The following is a 22,382-nucleotide window of genomic DNA, read 5'->3' on the forward strand; positions in this document are numbered from 1 at the left end:
AGTACAGAATAACACAATTTGGAGGCAAGACTTATCAGCATACCCCTGCGTTAATAATAGTGCTGATTATGTTAATCAAGAATACTTCTAACAGGTCCCTGGAGGATACAGTTGGCTGGATGCTACATATTAATCCTTCTACAGCTATGGTTGTTGTTTAGTAGGTTAGGCCATATAAAGTAGTCGTGTAATGCAACATATAACCTAGAACACTGTGGCGTCGTAAAATTCTTCGATATGGACGTACTGTTGTCACAGTGAATATTATGAAGAGCTGCGGCGCCTTTCTTCGTAGTTACGAAATACGTGGCTGAATTTAAACGTGGCCATGTTCTCTTGGTGACGAACCACGTTAAGAGCATACCAAAAGTGCAACCACAGATGGGAACATGGAAAAAAGCACAATTTCGCATAGCTAACTCCAAATAAATATAAAAAGTACACGGTACATTCTTATGGAGAGTTGATCATGAGAATGCAAGTTGGGTGTCGCACTAGTGGAAGGCAGAGCAAAACGAAGCGTTAAACCTAATTTCAGCAAATTGTTTTTTTTCTTTCTTTTAGAAGAGATCTAACTTGTTTTCTCCACTCATTTCTTATTGTGAATGGCGTGTTTGTCCACCTCTTCATGTCAAACAAAACTGCAATGAGAGAGCCGGCCGGTGTGGCTGTGCGGTTCTGGGCGCTTCAGTCTGGAACCGCGCTACGGTCGCAGGTTCGAATCCTGCCTCGGGCATGGATGTGTGTGATGTCCTTAGGTTAGTTAGGTTTAAGTAGTTCTAAGTTCTACGGGACTGATGATCACAGATGTTAAGTCCCATAGTGCTCAGAACCATTTGAACCATTTTGCAATGAGAGTGACTGAAAACTAGTGGCCCTGCAACAACGGTGGTAAAATCGACGCGATCTGCTGGAAACGTTTCTGGTATGTACAACTGTGGTCTACGGCTTGATCACATCCTACCAGGTAACATAATAACTGACGAAAACCACGCAAGTCTTCTAGAGGACAAATGAATGAAACGTACTTGAGAGGAGACCTGACGTTCAAAATAGTAATACATATATTTTGACCTCAAAGTGCACATTCGGCAAGAGAAACCTCATATTTAACAAAGAGACACGAGATTTCCAGTAGGGTGCAGTTTGGTTGCGCTGAGTAATTTTGAAGACCGTTGCCTTCTTGTTTGTGTTGTGGTCTTCAGTCCGAAGACTTGTTTGATCTGTACTCTACGCTTCTTTATCCTGTGAAAATATCTACTTTCTTGCAAAGCTACTGCAATCTGCATCCATTTGAATCTGATTCTAGTACACATACATGGTCTCCCTCTACAATTAAGAAATCTTGATGTTTTAGAATGTCCTCTATCAACCGAGCTCTTCTTTTAGTTAAGTTGAGGTATACGTTTCTTATTTCCTAATTAGATTAAGTTATTCAGCTTGCCAATTTAATTTTTAACATTTCTCTGAGGCACCACATTTCTATTCTCTTGTCTAAACAGTTTATCGTCCACTCCAGACAAATAACATATCTCCACATTCGCATTCGATGTTAACAAATTTGTCTCACTCAGAAACGCTTTACTTGTTATTCCCAGAAATCATTTTATACCCTCTCTACTTCGGCCGTCGTCAGTTATTTTGCTTTCCATATACCGACACTCATCTACCACTTCTAGTGTCTCAATCCCTAATATAATTCCATCAACATCGCTTCATTATATTACATTCCTTTACCCGTGTTTTACTTTAGCTCTGTTTAACTACTGTTCCACTCTCTTAACCGTCTCCGACAAAATTTCGATGGCAATAGCAAATCTTAAAGATTTTATCTCTTCTCCCTGAAATCTAATTCTCTTCCCATATTTATCTTGGGGTTTTATATTTACGGCTTGCTCAATGAACAGATTCAATAACATCGGGAATAGACAATAAAACTGCCTCATTCCTTCGTCTACTACTGCTTCACTTCATGACCTTCAACTCTTACAACTGATGTCGGGTTTCTGTTCAAGTTATAGATAAACTTTGACTCCGTGTATAAATTATCCCAGCTACCTTCACAATATCAGTGTCCTCCAGTCAACATTGCGAAAAGTTTTCTCTAAATCCAGAAATGCTCTAAGCTAAGGTTTGTCTTTCTTCAATATATCTGCTAAGAGCTGTCATAATTTTAGCGTCATTTTGCGTGTTCCTACATTTTTTGAGAACTATAGTAACCTTCTACGAGGTCAGTTTCTCCATTTTTTCAATTCTTCCTTAAATAATAAGCGTCGACATTTTGCAACCACAGAAACCCGGCAAAGGCGGAGACACCGGTGTGTTGACCACATGGCCCTCAATACCACATCCAATGACGTCATTAGCAGAGGGTGTTACGACGTTCGGTTGGGCCTATTGGCCTGTCTAGCTTCAGAACACGGAGCCTCACTTTACGCTATTTTGCAAGCGTGACTTGTTAAACTGAGGGTCCGGTAATATTAACGTCTGGAGCATCTGCTTTCTTTGGAACTGTAAGTATTAGGGCCACAGTGTTCTTGAAGTCTGCGGTTATTTCGCCTGTCACTGTTGACATTATGACCACCTGCTTTACAGCGTGTTGGTCTACACATGGGTAGTACAGCAGGGAGCCTGTGTGGTATGGACGCGACACGGCCTTGCTAGATATATGGTACCAGATATCTACGCACAGGCTCTACAGTTCCCGTAAGTTACAGGTCGGTGGTTTGTGGACCTGGAGCTGATGGCAAGCAGTGTCCCAGATCTATTCCATCGGCGGGCGAATCAGGTGGCAAAATACCTATGCTCCTTAAACCACTGTAGCACGAGTCTGACGTTATGACAGTCAGTCACCGTAATGGAAGATGCATCGTCGTCGGAGGTGACGTTAGGCATGCAGGTATGAAGGTGGTGGTCCGTAGTAATGTTTACGTAGTCCACAGCTGTTATGATACCCTTGATTATTACAACCGGTCCCGTGGAGAGCCAGGTGAATGTCCCCCGTGACAATATTTCCCCCATCATCTCGGGTCCGAGGGGCGTTGGTTGTTTCGAGCAGTCCTTTCCCTAGATGACGGCGTACCCGGCCACGGCTATCAGCTTGACTTAACAACTAACGTGAGTCATTTGACCTGACGACAAATTTATGTTGGTCCATGGTCGAATCTGGCTGCTCTCGTGCCCACTTCATTCGTTGGTGACGCCGGTATTGGATCGATATGGGAAAACGCAGGGGTCGTCTGTTGCGTGTTAGTCGCGCTTTGGTGGTGTTGTAGGACTTTAATTCCCACATTCCATCGAAATATCGATACTGTATTTGCGTGGCAGTTTGCGCCTGCTGGTTTTCGAATTAAGTACGCAGCGTTCCTTTCACCCTCCAATATTACGACAGTTCATACGTGTAACAACCACAGACTTTTGCTGGTAAATTAAAAAAAAAAGAAAAAGCTGTCGTTATGTTTAGTCGACAAAATACTATCGCAGGTAATGCATTAACTTCCGGTCCACCACGAATTCCTCCCCTGCGGCAAGCTTTTCATCGCAGAGTAGCAATTGCAACTTACGTTCCCAATTATTTGCTTGATGTATTCCATTCTGTCCTGCTCTACAGCTTTTACCCTATATAGCCCCCTCTAGCACCACGAGAGTTGTTCCCTGATCTCTTAACAGATGTCCTATCATCCTGTTCATTCTTCTTTCGGTGTTTTCCAAATGTTACTTTCCTCGCGGAAACTGAGGAGAACCTCCTTATTCCTTACCTTATCAATCCACCTAATTTCCAACATCTCAAATGCTTCGATTCTCTCGTGTTCCACTTTTCAAACAGCCCATGTTTCAATACCATACAATGCTGTACTCAAAATGTACATTCTCAGAATTTTTTTCCTCAGATTAAAGTCTACATTTGATACTAGTAGGCTTCGATGGCCCAGGAATGCCATTTTTGCCATTTTAGTGTCCCCGTTGCTCCTCCCATCAAGGATTATTTTGCTGTCTAGGTAGCCGAATTCCTTAAATTTTTCTACTTCGTGATTTCCATTCTGACTTTTAAATTTCTCGCTGTCATTATTTCTGCTACTTTTCAATACTTTCGTCATTCTTAGATTTACTCTCAATCCACAGTCTTCACTCATTAGACCATTCCATTCAAAACATCCTACAGTTCATCACTTTCATTGAGGACAGCAGTGTCCTTTCATCCTGAATTTCAATTTCACTCTTGAGCCTTCCTTTTATTTTCGTGATTATTTCTCGGTGTACAGATAGATACAGGAGGGTCTAGAGGCTACACCCTTGTCTCACAACCTTTTTAATCCGAGCACTTCATCTTGGTCTTCCAGTCTTGTTATCTCTTGGTTCTTGTACATATTCTGTATTACCATGTTTCCTATAGCTTGATCCTATATTTTTAGAATTTCGAACATTTTGCACCATTTGACAATGTCAAACGCTTTCTCCGTGTCGACAAGCCCTTTGAACCTGTCCTGATTTTCCTTCAGCCTTGCTTCCATTATCATCTGCAACGTCAGAACTGCCACTCTGATGCCTTTACCTTTTCTAAAGCCAAACTGATCGTCAACCAACAGAATCTCAGTTTTCTTTTAATCCAGTAATACATCTTGTAAAAACAACAGAGTTTACACTGCGGTGTATGATATTGGAGAAACGACTCAGATGCCCCTTTGCATAGAATTCCGTGACGGTGTTTGGCGGGTACGCCTTACTGGCGAGGGGCATTCGGAATCATCAGTACTGCGAGGACTACAAACTAGACCAAGACAGAGCCACGTAGTATCAGGAAACTGAAATTTCTTATCTCTTGTTTAGGAGTATTATTTGACAGGTTGCCCCGACCTATCGTGGGGGCCGTGACGTACAACGTCAAAGATTGTCTTCATGGAATGGTCTCTCCAGTGTGGTATTGAGTTCACTGTGTGTGATCAGAACAATATTTTGAGGAATTTATAAAATTCAGAGACGTTATTGCTGACACAGATAATGCTTTCGAACGCTGCACTGTTTCACTTTAATATAATTTTGAAAACTAGTAACTGTTTTTGCAACGTTCTTTCGAGATTTTAATCAAACGATATGTCGACTCATTTTGTAAACTGACGCTTCCTAACTCTGATATATGGTGGGCGTAGAAACTTCAGCCTAACCCCTCAATATCTCTGCTATATTGTATTCACGTCATAAATTGTTTTTCTTTTGAATCCAAAAATGTGTTTTATATCATTGTACTTCCAGTAGCCAATGTCCACTCAATATGATACAAGTAGCTATTTCTCTTCAAATCACTCACTCTTATCAAACAAGAATGTAGGTAATTTTGCAATAAATTCTACGTACAAAAACTGTAGTCATATTATTACACTTTGTATAAATCTCGTTTATACGAGTACGTGCTGGAAAGTAATGTATCCAATTTTTTTATGTGAAAATTCTTAGGACTTTTTAAAAGAAACAAATGTTAATAACATTCTACATCTTTATTCTTCATGTCTTCATATTTATTTCTCAACGCAGTCACCCTGGCGTCGAACACATTCCTCCCAATGAGAGACCATTCCGTTGATGCCGTCGCGGTACAATTTTTGACTTTGATGATGGAGCCACAACCTTACCTGTGCTTGCAACTCTTCATCTTTATCAGTGTGCAGTTCTCGAAGGCATGAAAATCGGATGGGACAAGACTGGACTGTACGGAATTGTGACCGAACATGTCGGATTGATGCAGATGTGGCAGCGTTTGTGTGTGGTCTGGGATTTTCATGCTGAATGAGAGGGTGCGTCATGTGTGGACAAAATTCGTTTACAGCCCGCTGTTTCTCACGCACCGACACACGTAGTTACGTTATACATAGTCCTGTTTCACGCTACAATTCAAGGGCAGAGTGCTGCAAATACTTAGGCATGGCCGGTCGGGATGGCCGAGCGGTTCTAGGCGCTACAGTCTGGAACTGCCTCGGGCACATGTGTGTGATGTTCTTAGGTTAGTTAGGTTTAAGTAGTTCTAAGTTCTAGGGGACTGACGACCTTAGAAGTTAAGTCCCATAGTGCTCAGAGCCATTTGAACCATTTTTGAACTTAGGCATGAAAGATAAAGATGTATGTTTGTTTTATTTAAAAGATTTACAGTTTACACATAAAAAATTAGGATATATTTCTTTTCATCACGTCCTCGTGTTTGAACTGTAGAATACCACTCGATATTATTTCAAGGGAGTCTTAAAAATGGTTCAAATGGCTCTGAGCACTATGCGACTTAACTTCTGAGGTCATCAGTCGCCTAGAACTTAGAACTAATTAAACCTAACTAACCTAAGGACATCACACACATCCGTGCCCGAGGCAGGATTCGAACCTGCGACCGCAGCGGTCACGCGGTTCCAGACTGAAGCGCCTTTGACCGCACGGCCACACCAGCCGGCTAGTCTTAAAACATAAGTACACATTCTATTTCGATTACAAGTCATTCTAATCTTACGTTGTAACAAGTTTGTGCCGATAGCTTAGTCGGCCGATGGCCATCTTCTCGCGATTGCAGACTCGCGCCACGCTGTTGACAAACGGCCAGTGCTCTTGACGGGCGTCGTTCGCCTGCAGTCTCGCACTGTGAACATGAAACTTGAGCGCCAGAAATCCATTCTTAAGCTGAACAAATAATACCGATAAAAATAAGAATAAAGCACCGTGTGTGGCTGTAGCGGGGAAGTAAAAGTCTCACACTTTACATCTTTGACACTCCATGCAGAGCCCCACGTTCAAGAATATGCGCTGAACGATGTGTTTCGAAACACCTGTGCCTGCATCGGCATTGTACCACAGTCTAACGTAACAGTCACCACACTCACTGATGTGAAAACTGATACCATCTGACAGCTGGAACGACAGTGGCGCCCCGAGAGGGGAGAAATCAGCCATAATATTAACGATTGTTTTTAATTATTTTTCTACTTAATTAACGAAACAGTTATATTTTTGCGTTCCAAGCAGTAGTAAATTATCGAGAAACACGATTGATAGTGAAATAAATGTAAAAACAGCCGAATCTCACTGATTCAGTGCCAGAAGAAATATTTTCTAATACGTTTGTATTGCAGCTTTTACCGCTGAAATCGAGAGAACACAAACACATATTTCATGTAGGAAAAACATACATTTTTGTTGTTCGTATGACACACTTTTCCTGAACCGTAACTATTTAACTTGAAGTCTAATGATTCGTACATTCTTCTACTAACTACACTTTCCTACCCACGAATATTTTTGTAAATGTAGTTACTGTGGCTTCCAAAGGGAATGTGTTGAAGCTTCTTGCCGTTTGTGGCTCAGGTATAGCAAAAATAGTGGAATTTGCTTCCTGCGTGTTAGGAAACAGTCTTATTATTTTTGATGTTTTATTATCTCGTCTATGTGGTTTTCGCTTTGGCCACATTTGTGGTGGCTTGTATGGTACGTTATATGAGGTACTTATTGCATTCCACACAAGCTTACTACGCTCCACCCTCACTGATTTGACTGGAGGCATTGAACAAAATTTCACGTTGTTGAGAGTATATAGAACATATTTTTGCAAAAAGTGTGGTCTTCTGCTGTTTACAACCCTTTTTTTAATAAAAATGAAAACGTTGTTTTTCAATAAATATCTGTAGATTGCAAGAGAATCGTAAATAAACTGAATAAACTGTTCTCCAATGTACCGTTTCGTTCCTCACAGGGTCCTTAGGAAACTAAAGAAAGACAAATGTGGTGTCACGTTTTAGTTAGTGTCGATGATTTTTATGGCACTACACACCCTCATTATTGTAAAAATTATGTTACTAGCAGGCCCGCACACAGGATAATTTTTCGAGCGGGGGGGGGGGGGGGGGCGAATCGGAGAGCTAATTTTACTTACTTTTATATTTAATATAATTACATTCGATTGAACCGTTTAATAGAGCAGACTGCCAGACAAGAATTGCTTTGCTGCTTTCAAATGGTTGAAATGGCTCTAAATACTATCGGACTTAACACCTGAGGTCGACAGTCCCCAAGACCTAGAAATACTTAAACCTAACTAACCTAAGAACATCACACACATCCATGCCCGAGGCAGGATTCGAAGCCGCGACCGTAGCAGCAGCGCGGTTCCATACTGAAGCGCCTAGAACCGCTCGGCGTGGGGACTCCCGACCACCAATGACATATGTTCATTTTTACTGCGCACTTTGAGAGATTGGTACTTTAGTAACACTGCTGTATATTTAAAAAAACTCAGCCAAACTTTATACGAACTGATTGGGCAATGCAACATTACCAATAAAGAAATAGTCACTGCAAAATATTGTCTTACCTCCTAAGCAAAAAAATGGCTTTGAGCACTATGGGACATAACAGCTGTGGTCATCAGTCCCCTAGAACTTAGAGCTACTTAAACCTAACTAACCTAAGGACATCACACACATCCATGCCCGAGGCAGGATTCGAACCTGCGACCGTAGCAGTCGCGCGGTTCCGCACTGCGCGCCTAGAACCGCGAGAACCGCGGCCGGCCCTCCTAAGCAGCAACGATGGAACGAGATACATTCTGGTCTCTCATAAAAAAAGTGTAATATCTAACTAGCCTTTTCATCAAATTAGTTTACTTACATGCTGGGGTTACTCAGCAACTGACAATTTGCAGCCAACTCATCTATACTAACGCGCTGGTAAAACGAAAATCATATTCATTTAACATCTTTACGTTGCTTGTGAGAACTTCTGCTTACATGTTCTCGTAATTCTTACATTAATCGAACGCTTGGTGGCTTCACAGAGCACACCACATAAACTGCCTGCCTATTCCATCGCCTTTCCCTCACAGACAGCTACCTACAAATGTGCGCCAATCGCTCTCTTACTCCAACACTACAATCTCAGACCAGAAGCAGTAGTATCTTTAGCTTTGCGGTCGTGCACAGTTAGCGATCCGCATTATGAAGCCTATCAGACATACATCGTTTATAATGTATTAGTTTCATTTTAATTTAAATTAATGTTATTGTCATATTCGAGTGCTGCTACCAAGTGTGCCCCAGTAGACTTCTTTCAAAGGTTACAAAGTAAAGTCAGAAGCCTTCGTTATTTTTTTCTACGTGAAAGGCGTCTCTTTACATAAGTTTCCGGAAGAAGATTCTAAGACAGTCCTGTTTCGTTCCGAAATAGCCCAGATGCAGCCATGTTGCACCTAAAGTTTTCCTTGTATGGCACTGAGACTGGAGACAAAGGAAGCAAATTAGCTCAAGCCTTTCCACGGATGACCTGTTTTCAAGTATACGGAAATCTTTAGCAAATACAACTTCAGTAATGTTATGAAGCTGTTCACCATCTACTATGCTGTACAAGAGAGGAAGCCTAACACAGTTTCGTGAATCTACCTCTGCTGATTTTCACCAACTTCTTTACACCTGATACTCTTATCACTTAACTTTCAGTCATAATCAATAATGAATAATATTAAGGAAGAATTTTGGTACTAGAAAATTTCCGTTTTACCTTGCATAAGCTCACACTATTCTGGTGTGTGGGGGGAGGGGGAAGGGAGACGGCGGCAAGTGCCCTATACCGCCTCAACCCCAGCACCTCCCTCCTTTCCTGTGTGCGGGTTTTTACAAGTCGATATGAACGATACTACTCGCAGTCACCCAATATCGTATTAAGAAGTATTGTCGCAGCTGGGTCAGAGAAGCACCCTGATGTAGTGGTGCCGGCACGGTAACTCAGCGTATTCGGTCAGAGGGTTAGCTACCCTCTGTAATAAAAAATAAAACTAAGTTAATGGATCAACGACGAACTGAAACGGGTGTCTTGCGACGTCCGCCCCGAGCACATACAACGAACGGAAAAGAACAAAACGAGATTTAAAAAAAAATGTGGTTATGATACTAGACTGTTGCACGAAGGGTCGTGAGTTCGAAACTCACCTGGACTGTACAATTTTAATTTCTATATTCGGTTCGAGTACACTCTAGGAGTATCCACAAATGTCAAGAATCATTGTACTGGAAAGTTCTGTAGCTCTACATATACCGTATGTGTTCTGGCCGGAGGCAGTTCGCTACACGCTCTTGTTTGTGCAAGTGCTGAATAAATCTTCGTTAAGTGAAGTTAGTGTTCGTCATTCATCTAATTACACCTTCTACTACGTGACAGTATTATTTCTGGTCGTTTGGAGCGCTGCTGTCGCAGATTATATTGGAAGTGAGGAGGGGCGTAGTGACTGAGTGTGTTAAGACTATGATTGTACTCTTAAGCCAGCTCTTCCAGAGGCTGCCGCCTATCCTGCTTTGCAGAGCGTGTAACCTCCACGTTGTGTGATGAGGCGTGGAAATCCAACACCTTGTCGCCTACTCTCCTATTTCGCCGTCCTCCAATCAGTTCCCGTAGACGCTCACAACGGCAGCACGCGTACAGCGCAGCAGCTTCGGTGTTTCCGAGACGCTCGTTTCCAGGCCCCGAGCCATCACAATCTGCCCTCTGTCAAAGTCGCTTGTGTCAGAGGATTTTCCCATTTGCGGCCCGCATCGTCGGTAGAATAATTTCCCATTTGTCTCTGCTCCTGTTACGTACTTTCCTCACCGTGTGACTTGCCCGTAATGGCTGGTTCAAATGGCTCTTAGCACTATGGGACTTAACATCTGAGGTCATCAGTCCCCAAGAACTCAGAACTGCTTAAACCTAACTAACCTAAGGACATCACACACTTCCATGCCCGAGGCAGGATTTGAACCTTCGACCGTAGCAGTTGCATGGTTCCGGACTGAAGCGCGGAACCGCTCGGCCACCGCGGCCGGCACTTGCCCGTAATGACACCGGGTGACATTCTGGGATTTGATGGACAGTAGTCGTAATATTGTGGTTCCTTAAAGCAAAACTTGCATCCCACGAGGAATAATAAAACACATCCCACTCTATCTGGCCTACCGGAACAGGAACAATATAACGTTTATTCTCGAATAAAACAGTCTTGGTTTCGAAAATATTTCTTTAATGACGCGTTTCGCCTTGGTAGGGCATCATCAGATTATCATGGACTGAGAGGCATTTGTAGAACCATTATGCTGTCAAATAAGCACATTCTAGATCGAGATAATTGGGGCTTATTCCACAGCGTAATGGGTCTGCGAATGTTTGCCAACCCGTGATAGTCTGATGATGCCCCACAGAGGCGAATCGCGTCTGTAAAGCAATATTTTCGCAACCAAGACTGTTTTATTCAAGAACGTGGAACAATTTTCCACGTATTCTCTCCTAAGGGTCTCAGTACTTCTACTGTAATGTCGTCTATTCCAGGTGCCTATTTCCGACTTAGATCTTTCAGTGCTCTGTCGAATTCCTTTCGCAGTATCTTACGTGCCACTTTCTTTTTCATAACATTTTATACGTTTCTTTCCTTTGTATAGTCCTTGTGTATGTTTCTTCCATCTTTCGACTTTTCTTACTTCGCTCAGCACTAGTCTGTGCCATTAGAACTCTCGATATTCGTACAGATGCTTCTCTTTTCTCCAAATTTTTATTTAATTTTACCATAGGCGGCATCCGCTTTTCCCATAATTACGTACGCATCTACAGCTTTGCATTTTGCGCTTCCTGTCAAACTGACTCTTCGACGTCTGTGTTCTCTTTCGTCTGCTCTTGTTACAGTCTGTCCTTTCAGCAGTTCACCTTAGTATCTCGTGTGTTACCCACGATTTTCCTACCGAGATCTGTCTCTTCAACTAGTTGCTCCTCTGCTTCATCCACTATTTACCTTCTATTACGTTTCTTTCGCTTGTCTCGGTTAATAATCGCTAATGATCATTTGACCATTCGCTAATACTCTAAGGTTCTGTAGGTCTCGTCTCCTAAAATTCTCACATTTCTGCAGTTTTACCAGTTTTCATCTAGAATCCGTAACCAATAAATTATGATCAAGAGTCAAAGTCTGTCACTGGAAATTTCTGTCGCACCATTACGCGATCTATCCGAAACATTTCGGTGCCTTCCAAGTATGCAACCGTCTTTAATGTTATTCTTAAAGCAAAATTTTAGCAATGATTAAATTGTTATCTGTGCAAAGAGTCTGTTGTATACAACGAAGGCGGGTGCCTTGCCTATTGACTCTAGCGGTCGGTGGCGTGTGTTGCAGTCTGTAGGTCAATAAACAGAAGAGCGCGTGCAACGCGAAAACACGGGACGGCGTGTGCGCCGCGCCAGCTGCTTGCTGGGATTCCCCTGAGTCGCGCGACCCGCGGCGGTTGTCCCAGTCGCCGCCTTCGCTTGCGTCCGCTGCCGCCGACGCGTGCTGTGCCGCTCCACAGGAGGAACAATGCGGAAAGTCGGAAGGGAAAGTCCGAGGCCAGTGACGCGGGCGCCGAAGTGTGGGAGGCGACTCGTTACCAGTCGCCCGCACACAAGATTAGTCCTCCGACACGGCAGCGCTTTACCATAAGCCAGCAGCCCATTATGCTAACTCTGAAATCACGACGTTGCCGCGCGATGCAGTTCCTAGGCTCCGTGCACCCGAGACACTTAATACCGCGACTTCGCGGCGTCATTTCTTCGCACTTTTCAGCATTGCGAGAGACATCAGTCGAGTCCATGCAGCGTCGTGTTGCGGCACTTCTGCGTGGTCGCGGGAGCCCTACTGTGCTCTTACTCGTTTGCGTGCATCGAGCTTTAAGGCCACCTTCAGCAACAAATTCCCTGTTTTATTAAAAGAATTGTCTCAGAACACAGTTAAAGGTCTGTCTATTTAATACCCCACGATCAATTTCGGGGCTCCTAGTTCGAGCATCAGGTGTATCTGAAACGTACACATCAAATATATATGCTATATGTTCATCTTACTACCATATCTTAGTGACATCAATTGTCCCTTAATAACTGTCAAGCCAGAGACTCCTTAGGTTATCAGTGGACATTATTGAAAGAAAACTGATGTTCCTGGGGTAAACATACCGCCCATCGATTCATTGTACGTGTTTAAGTAAATCTATATATATCACATGAGGCTAGAAGCCTCTAAATCGATCGTGGTAGAATAAATAAACAACAGTTAATTGCAGTCTGCGGCAATATCTTTCTTTCTAAATTATATGACTATGTTCCCAGTAGCCCGATCAACGTAGAAAAATGTAATTGTGTTTTGCTTTGGTTTGCTGTTATGTCAGTGTGAATTTGTAATCAGTTCCTCATTGCTATGAAACAGTAATTAATTAAAGAAAACGCGAAAATATCTATCTGCGTTATAACAGAAAGGCTACGGGGCCTTTGGCACATAGTTGAAGGGGTCGTCACTACTAGGCGTTGCAATCGCGAAAAAATCCAACATGGCAGTGGTGGTAATTTCAAAAATACAAATAGCATTAGGGAGAAGTTTAAAAAAATGCAAGGTAGCTGTGATAGAAATTCAGTCGTGAGAAATTCAAAAATCCAGATGGCATATCTAGTCCAGTTCTGCCAGTGAGTAGTTCAGTAAGCCTAAAATAGTGGAAGTGGCACATGCTGGAGGCCTAGTCGACTTATGCTAGAGGTCATTATGGCACCATGCTCAAAAATCTAAAGAATCTGAATTAGTTTATCAACATATGTGAACATATTGATTTATAGTTTTTCCACATAAAAAGTTCATAAGCATGCACATGTGCCCGCCCACACACAAAGTATGTGATCGGCTTATACTATTTATCGAACGAATAAGCTTCACCTAAGTTGCCTTACCTGATGTAATGCTGAAAAGTATGTGTGGGGTCTGAATTTTGCAAAATGTTCAACAACATTCAGTTCTTAATCAATAAGTATAAAGGCATTGACAATACTGAAATAACTCGGCACTAGTTACCTAACTTACAGGATAAGCACTTGTCAATGAGCTTAGTTCTAACTCTGTATCACATTTGGTGCAAACACATACCCAATGTACAAAAAAAATGGACTCAGTCATGTCCGTAAAAACTTTTTTTTGGTGGTAACCAGTTTCGGTAAATTTTTGATCATCCTCAGATCCTCATATGGAAGTATGAACATAGCATGGCTTTAGAAGGCTGTCTAACAATAGTAGTAACATAAAATACAGCATATATAACAAATATTAAAAGAAAAAGTTTACCCATGATGATAAGCGGTGGTGGTGAATGGAGCAGTTGTTGTAACTCCACGAGCGTCAACTGCCAAGGGGAGCAACGCAGCTGTTGCTAAAATATGCGATGCTCCATCCATTGCATACCCAATTACGTCAGCGATAGTCAGTCAGGCATACAAGGACGCAAAAAAATTATAATAAGGTATATACAGGACGGTTACACGAAAGCTAATAACAAATGAAGAAATAGGTGTTTTACGTTGTAGAAAGTAATTGCTAGAAACAGTATTTCATCAGTATGTGATAAGTATATATTAGAGACAACTAGAAAAATATAGCTAACATCATTGACTGGCTAATACAGATTTTGTAAGTTACTGTACGATCTAGATCCTATCTGCACTTACATTCCACTGGTGTTTTATACACTGGCATCATTTTCGACACTTTAATACAACAAATCATACTAATAATGACGCATTTAGACAAGACATTTAATGTGTTGCATCACATAAACTATTATTATTATTTTCGTAATAAGTAAGGAGAATTTCGTAATGCATGAAATACATATGTAAACATGTGACCAAAGCCAATGATGGTACAACATTTCACATGTCGAGAGGGAAGATCAGTATCATGAAAATACAATCTTTCCATCAAAATAAAACTATTTATCAAAATATGTTAAGTAGAGGAGTACAAAACACATTCAGGTTGCTTATCATAATAAGCAAGTATTTGATTAGATATATATGTAACATGAACAAAAGTTCGATCTTTGCATCATTATAAAATTTACAAAACTATGAAAATATGTTGAATACATACATGGCGCTAGTGTCATAACAAAATGATTGAATAACAAAAAAAAAATTACATGTGAGTCATATAATAGCACTACTAACCTAACTTACATGCTGTGCAACACGTCAACAAACTTACAGCAATCTTTGTACGATACGTTAACGAAACAAAACTTGTCATGTATTGCTTACTAAAATACGTAAAATTTTTTCTGCGATATTAAAAATCACAAATTGGCAGTACTGCTTATCTAGCTTATAGCTCAAAATAGATTTGTCACCAAGTATAGTTTGATACTTTTAAATTGTCTGAATTATTTGTCGGAAACTCATCATAGTTTAGCTTATCATGCAGTACAAAACGTTTCTCATTTTCTGCTGTTAACGCAAGTTTATGCCATCACGAATTGGAGACCGCATGCCACTTCGCCACATTCATCATTTTGTTACTACAAAACTGTAGCAAATTACGTCATGTATCGCCAAGCTACAGCATATTAGTAACGACTTGCCCCATACATCAACTCTGTTACACAGAATTGTAACAAATTGCTCCATACATCATGAACACATTGTGGATACTACTGTGTGGCAATGATGGTCAATTAGATGAGGTGATTCAACCATTTCCTGAATGAAACTGGATCGGTAATGGTCAGACAACAGGGTGACTACCATTATCATAGATAGTACTGTGTGGCGTCAATGACAGTCAGTTGATGTGGTTATTGCCATTACCATGGTCATGTTGACTATCTTTACTCCAAATCCAATTCGCGGCAACAATGGGCTGTTGGAATGGTGATTGCCATAATCCCAGTCTTTGTGACTACCAGTAGCCAAAATGCATGGTGATAATATACAGTTCCTGACCGCATTATTAGATGCACCTTGAGGTTTTAACATTATACGAGTTTAGGAGGATCAAAGATTATTCAGATCAGTGTAAATGAAGTGATTAAAATTCTTTAAACGTTACAGATTATTAATGACTGGTACACTACACAGTTTTAATATTAATTCTTGTGCTTTTAAAAAAAAGTGCAGTAAGTGTAGCTAGGTCTTACTTCTTTAGATTTCTTCGCGCTGCTTTTAGCAGCTATTAATGTTTCAGTTCGCCTTGGCATATCGCTAATACATGCTTGTACAGTGTCCTGCATTTGGGGTGTTGATACCAGACTGGAATAATCTTTTCAATGAGACGAATTTTTATAGTGATTGCTTACTTTGCCTTTTCCCTGCACACTAGCTCCCTAAATTTCACTTGGTTTCATGTCGGGTGAATTTCCTGGCATGGGTACTATAAAATAAATAAATAAAATAAAATATTAATTATTAATTATGTATGATAGTGATGGTTGTAATTAATATTTGCTGATCTGGAACCTGGACGTTTAATTATTTGGTATCAGACGCTTGACAATGGCTTTTTCGTAAATGCAATGTTATTCGTAGTAGACCGTGAAATAAGACTCAAATAATCGGACTTCGTATTTAACTCGTTTCCAAAGACTGCTGCGGTAGGTGCGGACTCAAAATCTAAATCTCAATATTAGAATAATTTGCCAGCAATGTCAATACGTCGTACAGAGGTGACTGTCTACTAAACATAAAAAAGTTTACACAGTTAGTTAAATCAGATATGTTCAACGAATAAGCCTACAGTTAAATAATTCAACCTGCTTTTATAAATATAGAATCTTTACAGAGTCGAGTGCCTAGTGAGATTGCAACTCGCAGTGTTCTTATATAACATCAAATATGGCGGTGTGCCAGTTAATAAAATATACGTGCTTTCCCGCACCTGCTATTCTACCAGACCTACTTCTTCTTAACGAAACATAAGAGTGTCATAATTGTATTTTGTTTTACCAGCGGCATAGCGCTGCAGTTCTGTGGCATAGGCTTTATTTATTTGTCAGAGATTAATTATTTAATTAAGATTTCGCGTTTCCGAGGATACTCACGGACGGCATGGAAATGTGCCATTATAGTACCAGAGCGAAGTTCTGTTGTTGCAAAAACGTTTTTGCTGATTGTGCTGTGTGGGAGGGAGCTCTGTCTTGCATAAACGCAAATGGTTCTACTTTAGCGACCCATTCTTTTGTTTGAGGTATTAGCTTCCTCCTTAACACTTTCTTGTAGTGGTCTTCATGCACAGATGGTAAATATACCAGGAGCCCAACAACACTAAATGTCAATAAAGCACTCACACTTCGAACTCGTCAGCTCTTGCTGTTCTCAAAATTGTAACTAGCAGTTGTTCATCGACAGTCAGCTCTCACAAAAATGATGCAGCACAACAAATGAGCTCATTTCATTCAATAATAGCTCTTCAATAATATGCAGCCTGTTAAAGTGTTAGGTAACCCAGAACAAAAACAAACCACAGAAATAAATGAATTGTAAAAAGAAGGGTGCGTGTAGTAATAAGACCAGAGACTGTGTATAACGTAAGCTGAAAATGAATGTCAGCTGCTGTGTCTCAAATAGTAGTGTAACACCAGAAGTGTGTCTCATAACTTGACTGTGGGTGTCAGCTACTGGATCTTAAAACTGTACTGGAAAGCCGGATCCATACAAGATGCGACATGACAGTCGACTCTTGAGCACATACACTCCTGGAAATTGAAATAAGAACACTGTGAATTCATTGTCCCAGGAAGGGGAAACTTTATTGACACATTCCTGGGGTCAGATACATCACATGATCACACTGACAGAACCACAGGCACATAGACACAGGCAACAGAGCATGCACAATGTCGGCACTAGTACAGTGTATATCCACCTTTCGCAGCAATGCAGGCTGCTATTCTCCCATGGAGACGATCGTAGAGATGCTGGATGTAGTCCTGTGGAACGGCTTGCCATGCCATTTCCACCTGGCGCCTCAGTTGGACCAGCGTTCGTGCTGGACGTGCAGACCGCGTGAGACGACGCTTCATCCAGTCCCAAACATGCTCAATGGGGGACAGATCCGGAGATCTTGCTGGCCAGGGTAGTTGACTTACACCTTCTAGAGCACGTTGGGTGGCACGGGATACATGCGGACGTGCATTGTCCTGTTGGAACAGCAAGTTCCCTTGCCGGTCTAGGAATGGTAGAACGATGGGTTCGATGACGGTTTGGATGTACCGTGCACTATTCAGTGTCCCCTCGACGATCACCAGTGGTGTACGGCCAGTGTAGGAGATCGCTCCCCACACCATGATGCCGGGTGTTGGCCCTGTGTGCCTCGGTCGTATGCAGTCCTGATTGTGGCGCTCACCTGCACGGCGCCAAACACGCATACGACCATCATTGGCACCAAGGCAGAAGCGACTCTCATCGCTGAAGACGACACGTCTCCATTCGTCCCTCCATTCACGCCTGTCGCGACACCACTGGAGGCGGGCTGCACGATGTTGGGGCGTGAGCGGAAGACGGCCTAACGGTGTGCGGGACCGTAGCCCAGCTTCATGGAGACGGTTGCGAATGGTCCTCGCCGATACCCCAGGAGCAACAGTGTCCCTAATTTGCTGGGAAGTGGCGGTGCGGTCCCCTACGGCACTGCGTAGGATCCTACGGTCTTGGCGTGCATCCGTGCGTCGCTGCGGTCCGGTCCCAGGTCGACGGGCACGTGCACCTTCCGCCGACCACTGGCGACAACATCGATGTACTGTGGAGACCTCACGCCCCACGTGTTGAGCAATTCGACGGTACGTCCACCCGGCCTCCCGCATGCCCACTACACGCCCTCGCTCAAAGTCCGTCAACTGCACATACGGTTCACGTCCACGCTGTCGCGGCATGCTACCAGTGTTAAAGTCTGCGATGGAGCTCCGTATGCCACGGCAAACTGGCTGATACTGACGGCGGCGGTGCACAAATGCTGCGCAGCTAGCGCCATTCGACGGCCAACACCGCGGTTCCTGGTGTGTCCGCTGTGCCGTGCGTGTGATCATTGCTTGTACAGCCCTCTCGCAGTGTCCGGAGCAAGTATGGTGGGTCTGACACACCGGTGTCAATGTGTTCTTTTTTCCATTTCCAGGAGTGTATTTACCTTGAGGCGGCTGATAAAAAAAATTACAACTTCGATCGGGAATTATACAACGTATTCATTGTTTTCCGACAAGCTTATGATAGCACTGACCGCTCAACGCAATGGGAAACGATAAAGGAATTTGACAACCAATCGAAAGACTTCAGACTAATTAGAGCTTGCTATTCTTATTCAACTTGTCAAGTACGGTTCGGCAATCACCTAACACCACCATTTAGTATCCGAAATGGATTGAGACAAGCAGATCCATTGCCGCCAATACTCTTCAACTTGGCGTTGGAAGAAGTAAGCCGTGACACTGATCGAATGAGAGAAATTGGAGATGGAGTGAGCAGACACAATTATGGCATTTGATGATGGCGATGTGATTCTTGGTGACACTCTGGAGCAAGTATGAGCTGATATTTTCCAATTTCTCCGTAATGCGAATAATGTTGGGCTGGTGGTGAATGGTGATAAAACAGAGTATTCTATCATTATAAGTAAATTGAAGGTAGAGGGGGGAGGAAGGAAAGAAAAAGGAAGGGATTACGCAGAATCAGCGGCGCTGAGTTAAAAATGTGTGCCAGCTAGGGTCCTCTGCTTACTAGGGAGATGCGTTAACCACTGCGCCATATGGGACAAGGGTCATCGCAGCTCCGCGGACTACCTCGGCACACCCTCATTCCCACCGAGCGCTACCTATCCGCAGTACCTCTCTATGTCCTCCATGCTCTCTTCTCTGAGATTCCCGCAGGAGGTCGGACGTACTAGTGCATCCGCGCTGAAGAAGGTCGATCCATTGCCCATCTAGGCGAATCAATTATATTAATGCGTGGTGTCTGTTTTGTCACGCTGTCAAGCTCTCCTTACTTTCAGTCTTGTTGACGAGCATACCTTTGAACAAGAATTCAAGTTCCTAGGATCCATACTAACTAATAGCAGGGAACTGCCGAAGGAAGAGCATCGACGAATAGGAAACGATAATATTCTGATCGAGTTATTCAAGTCACAACTCATATCACAGAAGAATACGATTGAGCTTTATATGACAGTATAACGCTCAGAACATTCATGTGGTTGTGAAACCTGGAAGACGTCAGCAACAACTGAGGAAGCAATCTACGGACCCGTCTGCAATATCATGGAAGGTAAATGGAAACGAAGAATAAAAGAACAACTGTACCAGTGGTTAAGAAGCTCCACATTGTCCGAATATTAGGGCAGAAGAGGCTACAGTGGTTTGGCCACGTCCTTCCAGCTCCCTTCTGTACCAAGTCCCCCAATCGACTGCGGGAAAACGGCGAAGAAGACACCCAAGGACGCTGAGGATGGGTCGAGTATTAACGATCAAATAGGTGGAGGCAACTGCGTTGGAAGATGAAGCTAGAGACAGGCAGCGAAAGACTACCATTCGCAGCAGATATCTCCTCAGTTGTGCCTGACTGATTTCTAGTTTTATTGTGCTTTTTGTAATGTGTTCATTCATAATTTTTATAGTGTGCTTTTCCCTTTTGTAGCGGTTATTTGTTTTGTTTCTCTACTGTATGCCTTAAAGGCCCGTTAGTTCAAAAATTTATTACTATTATTATTCTTATTCGTGATTCTTTTGTGTTACACACTATTTCCATGCGTTCTTCTCTACACAGATGTTCAATTCTTCACACACTACACTGCACCGACACAAAATATTTTCTCATTTACATGTTTTTTGAATACCAACATTCAACTCGTGTACACCATAGAGCGGAATACGGACGTCTTTTGTTTCGTTTTTGTGCTGTGGTACTATCCGCTGTGTGTTTCTATTTACGCGCGTGTGTGTGTGTGTGTGTGTGTGTGTGTGTGTGTGTGTGTACATATACAGGGTGTTAAAAATGAATTCAACATTTTGAGAGGCGGTAGTATGGACCAATGCAAGACTGTTCAATAAACTGCATACCTTAAGAGATATGAGCACTTATTCATCCTCTTTACTCTGAAACACATCTCTTCTACACCAAGCTCTTTGCTATTACTAAAGACGTACAGAACGCAATAAACAAATTGGGACAAACATTTATATTATTATCCATCGATACAGCACGCAGTAAAGACCTTTTTGTGTTGTTGCCGTAAACGGCATTCAGAATTCTGTATAATTTCAGCGCTTATGTTACCTTTAATGGAACGCGTTTGTGTTGTAAGTTCGTGCAATTGTTTTACATATTAGTTTTATCTTTGCGTGCACAGCATAACGAAAGCCTAATATTGCACACAAGAAATGACACACGATCTTCTGTTACGGCCTGGCAAACGGAAGCAGCCGTCGAGCCCCTCGCCTGTACGCTGAAAAACGTCCAGAACGCAGGGTACCGTTTGCGCGGTAACTCAGCCGTCTTTTCCAGCGGCTAGCAGACTCTGGCTCCGTAGCTCCGACAACGGCGGATCGTGGCAGACGTCGTGCCTCTCGTACTCCGGCTGTAGAGGAGCGGCTACTGCAGAGAATGGAGAATGGAAGATCTTCAAATCAGTGTACGTTTAATTCCATCATCTGTAGGCTTTCCTCGTACTCTAGGCTGGAGATCCCTGTATGAACTGTTGCCATATTCTATCGTGTACAGCGTGTCCAACTCCTTATCCACCAGTTCAGCCTGCCAGAATGCAGTTCTGCTAATGTTGTTGAAATAATGTAATAAACATCCGCTTTTCACGATAAAGACACTATCCATAGACTAAGCTAGTTTCACGGGAGACGTAATTCTAATTTTCAATAAACAACATGTGTGGACTGATGCACATCCACATAAAAGTGAAGAAACAAATCATCAGCGCGAATTTTCATTTAATGTATAGAGAGAAATTATTGTTGATGTAGACTAATAGGATATTACGTACTACCAAACAGATTGGCTTGTGCAAGGTTTCGTCATTTCGTATCAAATAACTTCTCTGTTCTTCTAGAGGAGGTAACATTTCAAGAACACCTTACACAAAGATTTAATGGTCAATGGACTGGTCGGGGAGGTGCAGTACTTCGGCCAAATCATTCTCTAGACTGGATATTTGGTTGTGGGACACTTGAAATCTTTGGTTTTTGCAAGCCTCATTAGTGATGTACAGACACTACAGGAACGCGTCATCAATGCCTCCAGCACATCTGCGACCAACCTGGAATTCTTCAGAGAGCGCATGGGTTCCTAAGACGTGAAACAGAAGCATGCCTTAGTATGAATGGACAACATATTGATCTCCTCGGTTATCTATGGCTCACAAGCGCACATCGTATTGTAACACCATTATCGACTGTGAGTAATTGATACAGAGTAATTAAGTTTATATAACTATGAAATGTTTATTCTTTACGCGTTTAGTTCTTTGAATTGTTGGAGGGAAACGGAAATTTATGATGCATAATTTATTTAACTTAACAGTGTGCTTAAATAATGAAACTTTATTAAATACGTATACTTAAAACAAAATT

This window comes from Schistocerca cancellata, chromosome 3 (genome assembly GCF_023864275.1).
Source record: "Schistocerca cancellata isolate TAMUIC-IGC-003103 chromosome 3, iqSchCanc2.1, whole genome shotgun sequence".
NCBI classification, from domain to species: domain Eukaryota; kingdom Metazoa; phylum Arthropoda; class Insecta; order Orthoptera; family Acrididae; genus Schistocerca; species Schistocerca cancellata.